Raw genomic sequence first — 14,376 nt, 5'->3', positions numbered from 1 at the left:
GCTGAACTCGATGAAGCTGAACCAGCTCATCCCCATAAGGCAATGCCTATGTAATTCGGCTGGGAATTGCCTCGAATGATAGATATCATAGATATGGCAAAAAATCATAGAGTCGAGATTTCCTAACATAGACATACAGTGCGTATTTAAAACCAGGCTAATTAGTAACATATGTAAGAAAACGAATTTGGGGGAAAAAATACAAAACATTTGATGATGAGGGTCTTTGCAACAGATCAGAAGCACCATATCGCCGTCGTTTAATTTCCGCCGCATTTAATTCTATTACTGTTGGACAGTGTTGTTACTAGCAGTATCCCTAGACTGGTGAAACAAATGTATCGGTAAACCGGGCGGAATTGAGTCATTTTTCAACTACGCATAACTAGCAGCACAAATCTGACTGGGAGATATTCCCCTTTTCTAGAAACTTATAGGTGAAAAGTAGTTGAGTGTTCTCGAGAATCAATGAGCAAAGTCAGCGTCTAGGGTAAAGGAGACCGCAACGCAGCGAAAATTAATTGAAAATCAGTGAAAACGTTAGGCGCGGAGGTCCTTTATGAACGCTAGCATCGAGTAAAAACTGGACAGTACTCTATCAGATAAAACTGGTATTTCACGTTTAATGTGTTACAAAATCACAACCCAGATACTGAAAGCGCCCGAACTATCCTTCGTAAATTAAAAAAAAAAAGGGTCAAAAAATCGGTGTGATATTTTCCAGGCGCAAATTAACACGATTCCGATTTGAAATGTCTGCCGCCAAGTCGAAAAGAATCAGGCGAAAAAATAACGTCGGCCTGAAGAGAAGTCATGTAGGTTCGAACGTAAAATTACTATAATTTGGTTATATGAAATACTCGCCACGAATGTAACAATGCATGCAGCCCACGATCTCGAGCCTTTCAAGGATTCGTGGACCATTAGGACGGCAATCGAAAGCATGCCTTATAATTTCTTGATGATAACGTCAGATCTTGTTGTCATACCTCAATTACTTTTTGGGTTAAGCAAAGGAATATGTAACATTGGTTTCATCCCGCTTGTTCTTCCGACCTATGCTCAAATAATTACGCCGCTTTCCATGCCTTAGAAAAGGATTTGCCAAGTAGGCGTATTTCATTATGTTTCTGTTCGAAAAAAGCCATAAATAGAGAAATAACATACGGGAACATGAATGTATATATGCGCGAGTATATGGCTGTCCAGAAGCTGCCAGAGTGTACTAAGACAACTATGTAAAAAAAACAAACGAAATCACCTTGTTTCTTTCTCCTCCTCTACCGTATAGTACAATACCATCAGTTTTGCTTAATTAGCTCAAAGTTATTCGATTTTGAAGTTCACTAAAGGTTCGCAAGGAACAGCCTAATAGTAGGTTGTCGAAAAGTGTTTGCCAGATACATAACCTTAAATCATATATCTCAAGTAATACAAGTCATGTTGGCGTTTGTGCCGTTTGCGCAATAGATTTGGCAGTGCTGGATCTACTAAGACTTGAGAAAGGGCGCCTGAAGTTCCCTCAAAGATTCGCTAAGTTTTACAACCTATGCTGGTAAACGCTGCCCAGCTCCATTTAAACATTTGTACTGTTTATGCTAAACATTGGTCATCGGCAGAAATGTGATGCTTCAAGATTGATTTTGACGTGGGAAACGCTTTTTACAGTGGTCGATTAATTTTGGGAAAAGTCTATATAATTATTAGAGTAATAGTTTCACAGATATCGGCCTGTAACTTCGTATCTACCATTAGACAGTTTCAAACAATTTAAAGGAGGGGCTTGACAACAAGTAGTTCACTGGATCCCATTCCACTCTGCGGAACTCTACAGAAAGGACACGAGATTAAATCATTTCAAATGAAAAAGAACATACTCAATATATATGTGCAATAAAGCACAGAATGACGCCAAGAAAAGGAATACAATATGTTTAGTGAAATTGGAAACACATGGTGTATTTTGAGGTAGCTCGTAAAACGATTGATCCGGACTTCTGCTGGCAATAGTTAACGTGACTACACTAAACGATTGAAAAAAATCGACCGGAACCCATGCGGCTGAGAAAAAGAGTCGTTCTCCGCCATCGTAATGCCACACTTCACCCATATTTAGTCACTCGGAGAAAATTGGTAAAACTTGGATAAGAAATGTTTACGCATCTGCCTTATATTTTGGATCTTGCACCGTCAAACAGTTACCAATTTTAGCTGCTGAAAAACTTGCCTGGTATAAATTTACTTTTAATAAAGACACGCAAAATAACTGATCATGATTTTTCGGTTGGATATTTTTTGCGGTGCATTATGGTGTCAACAGAAAAATTATGGAACTGGTTAGTTTGAGGATATCACTTTGAAATGTAAAAAATTTCCACGTACGAACAGCCAGTATTTTTTTGGTGATCCAGTATTTACACATAAAATCTTTTTACTTATTGTGCCTTTAATACTTCTTAATGTTTAGTTACCATATATCTCAACCAATCCTAATTAACAAAAATCTCTAATAGGAGAAGACAGATATGATAGTAATAACGCTAGCACAAAAGTTGCCTACTTTAAATGCACAGACACTTTGATATATATATATATATCCTGTACGTACCCAGTATAATCATTATATTTTTACGTATTCTGGTAGTAGCAGAAAACTTCATATGTGCAAACTGGCAAGAGGATATCTCAGTATTCGAGAAAGTATATACCATTTTGAAACATACAATTTGTAAAATTATTCTAAGAGATTTGCCAGATGTTTTAAAGATCGTACCAAGGTACATATTTGTCACATTATTTATGTCACCTACATGTATCGTCAGGTTCGTGGGAACCTAGTTTCCCATAGGGCCTATGGTGGAACCCATGCACGGTAAAGCAAATAACAACACGTCTATTTAACGGCTTCGTTTTCTTTGACTCGTCGTTCTTTATCGCACTCAAAACAAAGAAGTTTTCGTCAACTTCCGCGAGTCTATGATCGTAATATGCAAGGTTTATCTCAAAGGCTTTCATTGTTGGAGTGACAACGTAGCTCCTAGAAGGACAGCGGCGAGTCGACTAGAAAAAACGCGAGGCAATCTCGGGTAATAACTTGTAATCCTAACACATTCTGGTAGAAGGCTTTGACATAATTATTTGACAGTCTCTACTGTAAAATCTTCGTAAATGATGCGTGCTTTATAGTTGCAATTAAAGCTACATTGAAGTCGAACGAGCTAAAATTGCTCAAGAGGGGCCACCGATGAGGCGATTTAATTCCCATGCGGCCAACGCTGCCTTTTCGCGGTTTTAGGTAACGTTAGCAGTAAGCCGTTTGCCGTTCTCAGAGAAGAGCAATCCCAAATGCAGAAACCGGTTTATATAAGCATGGGGCGCCCTGGCGATACACAAAGTGTCAGTGGCTGCTGTTATACCTCGTCTTCTAAACTCCGTTTCCAGGTTTACGATCGAACCCGAACCTTTGACTGCTGCATGGAGTCAGGCTAAAGCCTACTGCATTTCGAATTTGTTCGACCCGTATATTATCAGGTCGTCCGCATTCAAGATGACTGCGAGTAATTTTTTTCGGCCCCCTTATTTAAAAAGGTAGACCTTTCAGTGGAGAATAAGAGTGGGTTTAGATTGTCCTCCAGAGCCAGGGCAGCTGTCTGCGCTAAAAGCGGATGGAAGCTCGGAATCGCAACCAGAACGTTAAGCACATACCCAGGGGACCCTATCTCAGCCAATGTGAGCATAATTTTATCCCAGAACACTAAATTGAGAGCTGCCTAAAAGTTAATGAACACAGCGTATAGTAAGTTGCGCAACGTGAACAGTATTCTGTTGCGGTCGGCCATCAAGACCTGCATGCTATCCCTGTGGAGCGTTTTCTCCGGAACCCTTCATTAAGATGACGTATGCGTTTTCTAAGTGGCTGTTCAATCTACTTGTCATAAAGTCAGAAGGCAGCTTTCAACAAACGCTTTTCTTATCTATTCCCGACATCACTCTTTTTTTAGGGATTACTAACAGTGTCGCATCCTTCCACTAGACTGGGATTGTACCAATACGTCCATATTTATTAAACAGTCTACAGTATGGTGCCAGAACGACGGCACGTTTAAGATGCTGATTGTCGACCCCGCCTGGATTGACGGCTTCTCTATCGCGTGGGCCTCCAAGACCTTGCATAAGCTTTCGCACTGTGCAGTCTTGTTGAAAAACATCGTGTTGTATTGATCGTAATAGATTGGAGATTTTTAACCAAATACTACTATTAATTCGTCGTATCAACTTGAGGAAGGCTTTCATTGGTGTAATCTAGGGTTTGTCTATACCTAGACGTCGCGATAGAGCTTGCCGTTTGATAGTCCGTAAAAGTGCAACTTGGACCTGCGTGGACGTTTGCGCTCTCTGACAGGAAATGATTTTCACCTGAAACTTAACCCTATCCCCGGTTACCTCTGTCATAAATAGATATTGGTGAGAATATCATAAAAAAGTTAGGAATAGATCCCTCAGCAACCAAAGTCCGCGAGTGTGTTGAGAAAGGCCGAAGCGCACCTCGACTTTGACTAGTCTACGCGGGTGTTGAAATTGCTAGCAATGACCCGAGGAAGGGTAGAGCTGTTCTAGTTCACTGACGAGGATCTCCGCCAGTGCGTACATTTATTCCGAATCAGCCGGCCGAATATAGGCTGCTACGAGGCTTAGTTGTTGACAACTAGGTGCTTATTCATCAAAAAAACATTATTTAAAACGGAGTTGAGTTTTTTGCACAAAGGTCCTTAGAATAATATGTCTCCCACGTGTCGCTGGTCGTACCGTTTTAGCGAATTTTTCACCATCAGATAACAACTCTGTTCTATTCATGGTAGCCGAATTAAAACTTGTCCTTGGCCTAGCTAGGCAGCTAAACCTACCAAAAGTAGGACACGTTCCTAAGTTTTAGGCGTATCTAGGAGTCGGACCTAATCACACTGTTGGACTTTATTATATACACCTCCACATGCAACAGCGCTAATATTTCCTAGTGTATAAACCATATGTTCAGTACAGTCGAGATACGTTTTTGGTAGCCATTCTTAATTATCTGTCCGTAGTCTGCTTTATGAGGTACGACGCAATGTATGATCAATTTAATCAACAACTGTCACGTGATCCTTCGGCGTAGGTTAATTGGCTATGACACCTAGACTACTAATAATAATAGCCTAACCTCCTGTTTTGAAGTGACTAAAATGGAAATTAGGAAAAGGACGAAAGGTAACGGGCATCATCGTTACTAGATTTCTACTGTCACCAGTCTGCAGGCCCCTCTACCCATGTCATGAATTTCAGAATGATTGTAACATCTATGTTCCAGATAGGGTATCTATTTAGATCACCATATTACTGTTGTATCAGCAACAACATTTTTCACGTCGTCCAGAGAATGCTGATTACGTGGCCTGGAACGGTTCTTTATAGGTCAGTCCATTAAGCAAGACACTCTGCTCATCGGTACCGTTATATCTTGGTAACGTTGTAATGCTGGTATTTCAGCAGACGGTATGTTTGAGTCAAGCGATTCAACATGGCTACGCGATCTCGTCTTAGATGCTCTTTTCTACCGCAGTGTCCCAAACAAAATTACGTGAAGCCTCCTTTTAGTATAAACACAAACAACACGTACGCTACTATACAGCGACGTTAGATACTTGATTCCATCACGACTAGTTCTTGAAAGTCCAATCTATACTAAAGACCAATAAAAAAAGACAACAGTATTAGCTAAGAGTTTTCCCCAACTATTTCTATACGATTGGCCATCAAAGACAACTTTATTTTTCAATGCAACACTTTACACGAGTGATTTATAATGCCGAAATATGAAAGCTCCAACTCTGGTATAAAAATTAACATTTAGTAGGTAAGCGATTCAAGCAAACAGTATGTCAGTACGCAACCGGCGCCTGTCTATCTCCAACTATATCATTGTTCGAGTCATCGGCCTTATCGACGATGGCAAAATGGGGCGGCCTTCTATTAGCATCATCGGCTGCCACATCATATGTAATAGAGGTACGTTTATAATTGAATATTAGTGTTACAAAAAAATAGATATATAGTTAAGTCGACTTTAGGACCTGTGTGGCTTCAGCAACTTTGCGAATAGAAGAAACACTAGAAGTCATATCTTAAGGACCGTCTTGCACAAACTACACTATTGGTTAACAAAAAAAATGCCCTGAAATTGGACTAGCCGAGTATTGACGTGACCATAGCAGATTAGAGGACTTCGTTATTAGCATATCATTTTCAAGCGCTTGGGTTGTTGATGGCACGTTTCACGTCCTCACTATTCATTGGTGCGTATATTTTTCATACATCTGATGGCTCACTCGAGTTACAGAAGACACGTAAGAGAGGTTCCGGATCGTGGAAGTTCCGAAACAAAAGTTATTTCCCGCGTTGAATAGAATAGTGCCGGCAAATGGTACTGAACACATCGTTCAGCCTCGCAGGAAAAATAAATCATCTCGCTAAACGTTTACATGTTTGACAAGGGTACAAGAAGGAATTATGTTTAATACATAAGTGTAGTTCTTATTGCTATTAGTAGGCTCCACTTTCCAAAAAAACCATGCGTTTTTCTAAGAAAAAAACAATAGCTGAGAATTTGAAAAATAAGTTAGTTGCTTACAAACTTCGTTAGAAATTGCCAATCGGAACATCACTCGCTCGTTGCAGGATTACGGTTGAGTCTTACTTCATCGCTTTTGCAAACGTATCGAGAAAATATATGGGGACAGTGTCAAAGTCTGAAGCTGCTTTCAACCAATGTAATATTTATAGAATGGCTCGTAGTAGTTTGTCGAGTATGCATAATATAAAAATAATAACGTAAATGCCTTAAGCGACGTGTCGCTTAGATGACCATCTTGGAAAATGCGTTACTGCCAAAGTTTCATATCAGATACATTCCCAGTTGTAAAAAGGTCTAGCGCAATACACTATTCCACAAGAAAAATCCGGCGGCATTAAGTCGCATAAACGAGACGTGCATGGTACGAGTCTCTCGTGGAAATTAGATGGTTTTTAAACATCTTCTTGAGTAACTGCCATACTTTAGGCCCCCAACTACCAGTAGCATCGTTCCGCACGATGTATCCTCTGAATCAAAGCTGATCAATGTCGACCACAGTAAATCTTTCAGTATGTCTCTGTAACGAAAACCACGAACACTGTAAGAAATAATGGTCGGCTCACCATATGGTGTTTTAGATCCGTAAATTGGTCGGGCGTAAATCGTTCGAGGGCTCTGCTATGGCCGCATGCTATAGTTTTGTTTGCTGTTTGGCCAATTAGGCTATATACATGATTTCAATCGCGTCGCAGCAGCTCGTCTGTCTGTGCAGTTAAATGTTTTAAATAGCATCTAGGCTTGAACTCCTAGGTCGACGGGAACCTATGTAAGTAAACACCTGACTTTTTGCAGAAGGTTGTATCGTACGATAGATTCAGGTAGTGCAATTGGCATAAAGTCGGGGGTACCCGGATTCCCTAACAGCTTCTTTAATATTGCATTAACAAAGCTCTGCATACAAAATATTCGAGGCTGTTGAAGGTGCGGAGCAACAGACCATTTGTCTTAAACCTTTCAGATGGTGCAAAAAGTCAAGGGACGTGCAACACGCTTAAATGCTGCAGTAAACGTTAGCCTTTGGAAAAAAGTTTTTGTCGAAAAGGTCGATCCTTTTAATAACTGGACTCAAAGCCATTATAAAGCGGCGTTTTCTTTCTGTTCTTATAAATACTATCTCCTCTTTATATTCAAATGTTAAGCAAACATTTGAATAAAATTAACATAACGAATTATAGACCCTACGAATAGCAATGAACTTCGCATGGGTCAAAACAATGCACCATCTGATATATATTTTATCTGATATAAATTCTTGGTTTTTTTACAGAACTGCAGTTCTACAGAGTGAAATTCTCCTAAGGGAAAAAAAGTGCCGCTGCGCAAAACATGCATACATCATAATTATTGCATTACCATGGTGCTGTTACAGGTATAAATTTTTTTTGCGCATTATTCAATGTTTTGTCAAATGTTTATGTTTTAAAATTTCCGCCATATTTTTTTTTACTAGGCTGAGTGAGTAAATCTAGCAAAGCAGAGAGCTTCACACTAGAAGAAAACGACGATACGTGGCCAAATATTTATTGGATTCGTTAATAACAGGGGCCGTTTCGAACCTGGCTAGCTTCTCTTCGAAGGTATGCTTCTTGACTATCCAGATATGAATTTAGTTAACCAGTCATTGATAGCAAATTTCTGTTCGGCATGGGAAACAGATTCTGTAAATTAAGGCATTCTTTTCATTATACAGTTAAGACTCTATAGTTGAAAAATATGGTCTAGTATTATATTTACTTTCCTCCAAAAACAGCATAAAGCAATACTTGCCTGGAATGCTTTCTCTAGGTCGAAGGCACAATTACTTTTATTTTACAAGCTATATATGTAAAGATATTGTTTAAAATTGAATTATTATGATCCTAGGTATCATGCCGTATTAGACGGTTGCCAAGCTCTCTTTCAAGGTGTAGGGAAAAATCCAAGCTAAAGTAGAAAAGGATAGAGATGTAGACGGATCTAGCCTTTATTGTCCTACATCCCAAAGCGATAGCTATATCTAGTCAATCACCATAGTTGCTTTCGCATGCCACCTTATCTAGTTATAAGACTATGTATCATGTGGATGTAAGCCAAGGCATGTAGCCAGGTTTAGAATGCGTATAGGGCCTCGCTCTGCCTGCCAGTTGAGTTCTGCCCAGGTTGTGTTAACTGTGGGTAAATTCTTTGAAAGACATGGTACATTCTATGAACGCACGCAATTGAAAGATGTTTAGATCGACACACCGAAACAAGGATCACGTTAAATCGTATGCTTACCCATAACAAATGCGGGTAAATTGTCAGTAAAAAGTTTCTCTTCAGACTAGTTACAACTTTCAAGCATCATTTACTTTAATCACAAAGCTGCTCGATGCGGGCGTGCTTTCATTAAGGAGTCCGGTGATTCGCCTGGCCGGATGACATCAGGCGTCGCGGACTTCATGACAGGGAGAAAAAAAACCAGTCTGGCAGCAGGCATGTTTTGCTGTCCCAGGAAGGGGGCGTCGACACAAGCGTAACCTTAACATGTTCACACAACTACGCAAGGTTACTGTTTCTCTTCAGCGATGGAGGATCGTGTGTAAAGAAAGGGAATGAGACAGAGACAGCGAGAGGAACGGAACGTTTGCCATCTCCCGGTTCAATTTCGCTCCGATCCAACGTCGACCAGATACCCCTGCTCAACCAACTGCATATAACAAATCACGACGAAGTAAGCTAAGAACAAAAATAGCATAGCTTAGTATTAGACACTCACAAGCGTAGGGCAGTACGACAATGTATTCTCCACATTGTCCACAATTAACATCATCTTTTTTGTCCCATGCCAGGTAAATTTGTTAAGAAGCAGCCAGTAGAACAGTAAGTCTTGGAGACGTAGGGCCTGCGGCTCGAGCCGGCGCGGCGCCTGCTGTTGCCGATGACCACGGAGCTTGTTGTTTGTTAGAGTACCGCTGTAACTTTGTCTTCGAAGAACCGTAACGATGCAACAGCAGCTCCAGCAGCCAGTAATTTTAAGACGTACGAAATGCTGCATAGGGCATTCTAACCAATTTTCTCGCTTCTTTCTTCTCGATACGATGGCGCTCAACAGGTTAAAAATGCGTGTCTTAAATGCAGAAGACAACACGGCAGTCCGGCACGGTGCTGTGAAATATGACGGTGTCGACGGAAGCAACCTCTGCGTTTATGTTCGCGTTCGCAGGACGCAATAAATATGAGCTAATAGTATGTGTTGAGATGTGCGTAAAACAGGTCACAATAACAATAACGATATGTATTGGATTACCTGATCTAATGATGAGCTCGTGAACTCTTCCTTTGGATCGCACGCGATTCAATAAATGCTCCTTCGTAAGATTGTCACAATATGGCTGTGCCATAAACGCGTTACAAACAAATTAATGGCTCCGCTTTTGTTTAATGAATTTTATATGAGTACACGTTGGAATCCCGGGTAACGCCACCAAAAGGGCCGCGCACGTTGGCATGAGCGTACAGGAAAGTTTAACAATGAATTCAGTGCCCCAGGCGACGTTACCGGCCATGGCGAGGACGCTGTAACCCTAGATGTGGCATCATTAACAACTGTTCTCGTACTCCCTAATCTAAATCAGGCGCCTAGGAACACCCTACAGCTGGAGCGCAGAATTTAGCATTTATATTACTTTTAAATGGAAGAAGTACCGTTACATTCGTTCTCAAAGGAGATGAAAAAATTAGACCATTGTGTTCGCGCGAATAGTAGTCTGGAGCCACTTATTAATATCGACAAATGCTTTCAGTTTAGCGAGATTGGCAAATTAACGTCTAAGCATGCTTAAAAAAATCTATTATTTAAAATCTAATAAATAAAAACTTAATACCATTGAAATTTTACGTCGTTCTGCCGATAGAGCCGAACATTGCCAACAAGATGTTGGGATAGACAGACAGTTACAAATCAATCATCGTGCTTAATTCGAATTTTCCTTCTTAAGATCATATCGACCCCGATTTTAACAGATTAGTGCGAAGATAACCTAGAAACTGTAACATTGTAATTTTTTTCTATAGATGTTAACCCTGCCTCGCTATTGATTTCGCTGCGCTTTTACCGTTAATTTTAAGTGGCAGTTCTGATAGTTCGTACGAACTTCTACCGTTCCCGACACTACCTATCCCGAAAATCGGACCAGCTGCAATTGTCACGAGTGTATTTTTCGTAATTGGCCTAATCAACGAACTAAATGAACGGTTCAATGAATGATTTAGGCTACTCATTGCTCCTCGATGATGAGCAGATGAATGAAAAATGTTTTAGGCCACACCAAAAATGCATTTTATCCTAGGAATCATATCTTGGAATTTGAGTCAAATATCCTAAGAAAGATATTTTGAAATAGCTATAGGACACTGTGACCTTCATTATAGGCTAAGTGATCCGTGAACTTTGTGGTCCTTTTAGACGATTGCTCCAGAGCCAATTAGTACATAAGTACTGTTGATCGAAAAACGACAATTTGCACTTCGAATCAGATTAAATAATAAATAAAAGCAGCTAATTTTAGTATAACGCAACTTGTCCAAACTTAACAACTTCAAAATTTAATAAAGTAACAAAGTGCGTGAGCTTGTCAAGGGCAATATTTGAAAGCAGCGCATTAGTTATGAACGCACAGCGTTTCTGTGACTTCGGAAAAATACAGAACCGATGGAGACCGGCTAATCTATGCCGGTTCGGTCTATCGCAGTACCTCTGCATTTAAACAGAAAATCAAAACAACAAGGTTCGCGCTAAAAGATAATATTTTCTCTTTGTCTATGAAGAAAATCCTTACAGCCAATTTAGAATCAGTCCTTTAGATCATGTAAATGTCGTATGCCTCTTCTATATATTTTAAATTTGTAACGTTGATTCTTACGATAGCGCCTGAGAAATCAACGTTTGAATGTTTTCCAAAGTCTTGCCACCGAGTGAAGTCACTCTGAGAACCTCCGTTATCCCCTTACATGCGAAAATTTAAGCTTCTTTTGACTAGCATTTTTTCTCATTTCAATATGTGCTAGAAACCATGCACAGAACCAACAAGAGAGGCAACAGACCGAAAGGTTCTATTTTCTTTTTTTATAATTTACCCTTCGGTTAAATCTTTGTTTGTAGTTACGTTTTCGGCAATCTGCGTTTTGAAAAGAAAGAAAATTCTGTAGAAGATATTTTTAGAAACCTTTAAATTCAAATAGCCGTACTGGGCGCTAGATTCTTTTTTAACAATACTGCCAAGTAATAACAGTCGAAACTGAATAGTGCTTAAAGTAGAAACCGGCTACAGTCTATTTTACCAAATCAGGTGTCAACAAAGGTGCTAAGGAGTTCACTATGATTTACTATTACCTATGACTTGTGTCGGTCCGGGTTAGAAGCAAGAAATGGCCAAAAACCTTTCGAGGTTAGCCGCGTACGCTTCTCTAACTTAGTAATTTTTAATAATAGGTAATAAACGTACACTTACATTGCGTTTTGGAAACGCAACAATAATTTCAATTCCAAGCCGGTACGGGAAACTCCGTCAGGAAAGTTTCCGTACAACTTTCGGTGTTTGTACCGTGTGAAGTTGTATAGATAAAAAAGCAAAAGTATCATCTATCCAACGATAATTAAATCAAATAAAAATGTAAAAGCACAAACTGAAAGTGACGGTGCATTTTTTCCTTAACATACAGCGTACATCTGTGACCAGTCTGAATACCATCCCATACATTCCAATGATTTATGCATTCGTATAATAACAGATATGGATAGAATAAAGCAGCAATGTTACGAGAGGAAAGGACCGTGAAAGAAAATCTAGAAAAAAATATATATAGCCCGCCCTCAACGTCTGTGACCTCTAACATCTGGCATCATCTTGGAACAGTCACACAGTTTTATCATCTTTCTTTGCTCGCTAACGCTATCGACCTCGAGAATATCGGGGAACAGATACATTTCTTCTTGGCCAAGTGTTGGTTCTCCGACTAGAGGAACTGCTTATTCGTTGGCAGGATTCGAAGGCTGGAACGGTGAAAGGTTGTGAGGGCTTTTGCGTGTGAGCGGACCGACAAAAAATAACGGCCAAGGGACACGGACTTTTGGGGTTTCGAAGTCGGGCAGCGGGCGACTCGTGTGGAAATTGGCGTGACCCTCATATTTCTCATGTGCAACAATGCGCAGCTCTAGGCAAGCCGAGCGAGACGAACCAGCCGCATCACTGGAAAAAAGGCTAGCGAGCGAACTGAGAAAAGGCCAAAATTAGGAAAAAGCCGCACCGAAGCCGGCACAAAGGGAAAAGCTTGGTGACAGGCGCCGTAGATTTGAAATATAGGCGCGGTGTGCCTGAAAATCTTTCGGCCTGAAACGAGATAAATGAAGGATACAGGGAGAATAGTCGCAGTGGACCGCGCTGGCTGCAGTTTCCCACGAACTCACACATAACATGTCGTGTGTTATAGCAGGTTCAGGAATGTTCAGTTTTTAATTGTGATAAATATACCAAGACTGCAGTGGCGTATGACGACACTCTTTGGCAAAATGAGAAAAATATCAGGATAATTGAAAAAGTTCTCCTCAGATACAGATCTCTAATTCATGCGCATGCGTAGTGGCTAATAAGCTCAACAGACAATGTTTCTTTGCTCCAGATTTTGATGCTCCTTTGGCCAGCGTTTCGAACTTCTAAAAACCTTGCGAAAATCTCTCTAATCAGGGAAACAGGAGCCAAAAGTTGAATTACAGTTGAGTAAGACGTTGGTTTCAAGCTTCATGGCGTCTGACAAGCTTCGCACTACATGAATTTATATCCGAGTGCTCAAATTATATATATACACAAACCGAAAAAAAAAAGTTTAGTACCAGGTATGATCCCTATTATTGCTATGATACGGATACGATCTATTTTTAGTAAAAATACTATTTACTATTAGAAAGACTTACTGTGCTAATTTAATAGCCTAAGAATGGCCGTTATGTTAATACGGTACAGCATAGGAGCCTTTGCCTACACATAGCGTCCTTAGAATTTTATGTATTCATTATTCGTTCAATTTATTCATAACGTCAACAACTCTTACTCGTTTTGCCGCATTTAGCTTATAATACTTAGATAATATTATAATGCAAACATTGGCTGGCTGGCTTATTCACTGCAAACCGTATTTCCCTCGAACCATCGACTATATCCATTCTCGTCCACTGTTGCTCCTGCTGATACTGCAGGTTAATGGAACTGCCTGCAGGATACCCACTTTTTGTCCCATGGACAATCAACGATCATTTGTTTGTATGGGAAACAGGCAGAAAGGGTGTTTCCGAAAAGCTGGAAGCATCTCATCGGCATGGATCCGTTCCAACCTGTCAAACGGCATCCACTCGAAAAAAGGTAATACTCGATCTTATGCCGAAAAATACCCACAAGTGTAACGGGTATACACATAGATGTTTCCACTCGAACTCCAGTGCTGGACAACCGCTCAATTAACAGCGACGCGGCTCTGCCCAGAGTACGTATAATCAGTAGAATTCCCAACTTTTGCAAAACAAACCGGGCCATATTCCATATCATCATAAAAAATGTTCTCAAAATCGTCCGTGTTTTCTCGAAATTTCTTCAGTAATAGCTAGATTAGCATTTTACATTGTGAAGCAACAGAATTAAAGGGATAGCAATACGACTCGTTGGATGAAAAAAGCATTTTGTTTTCAGACAAAG

At 40.2% G+C, this 14,376-nt stretch overlaps 1 long non-coding RNA gene across 1 annotated transcript; it reads left to right on the top strand.

The window, feature by feature from the left end:
• Positions 1 to 8,167: 8,167 nt before the first annotated feature.
• Positions 8,168 to 12,256, top strand: LOC111251918 (uncharacterized). Its single transcript, XR_002674022.2, has 3 exons — positions 8,168 to 8,247; positions 9,043 to 9,362; positions 9,481 to 12,256. It is a non-coding gene; the product is annotated as an uncharacterized LOC111251918 (long non-coding RNA).
• The last annotated feature ends 2,120 nt before the right edge of the window (positions 12,257 to 14,376 follow it).

The sequence above is a fragment of the Varroa destructor genome, unplaced genomic scaffold, assembly GCF_002443255.2.
Source record: "Varroa destructor unplaced genomic scaffold, Vdes_3.0 BEIS01000001.1, whole genome shotgun sequence".
Lineage (NCBI taxonomy): Eukaryota > Metazoa > Arthropoda > Arachnida > Mesostigmata > Varroidae > Varroa > Varroa destructor.
The sequence above is the reverse complement of the archived record's forward strand: the minus strand, read 5'-3'. Positions and strand labels throughout refer to the sequence as shown.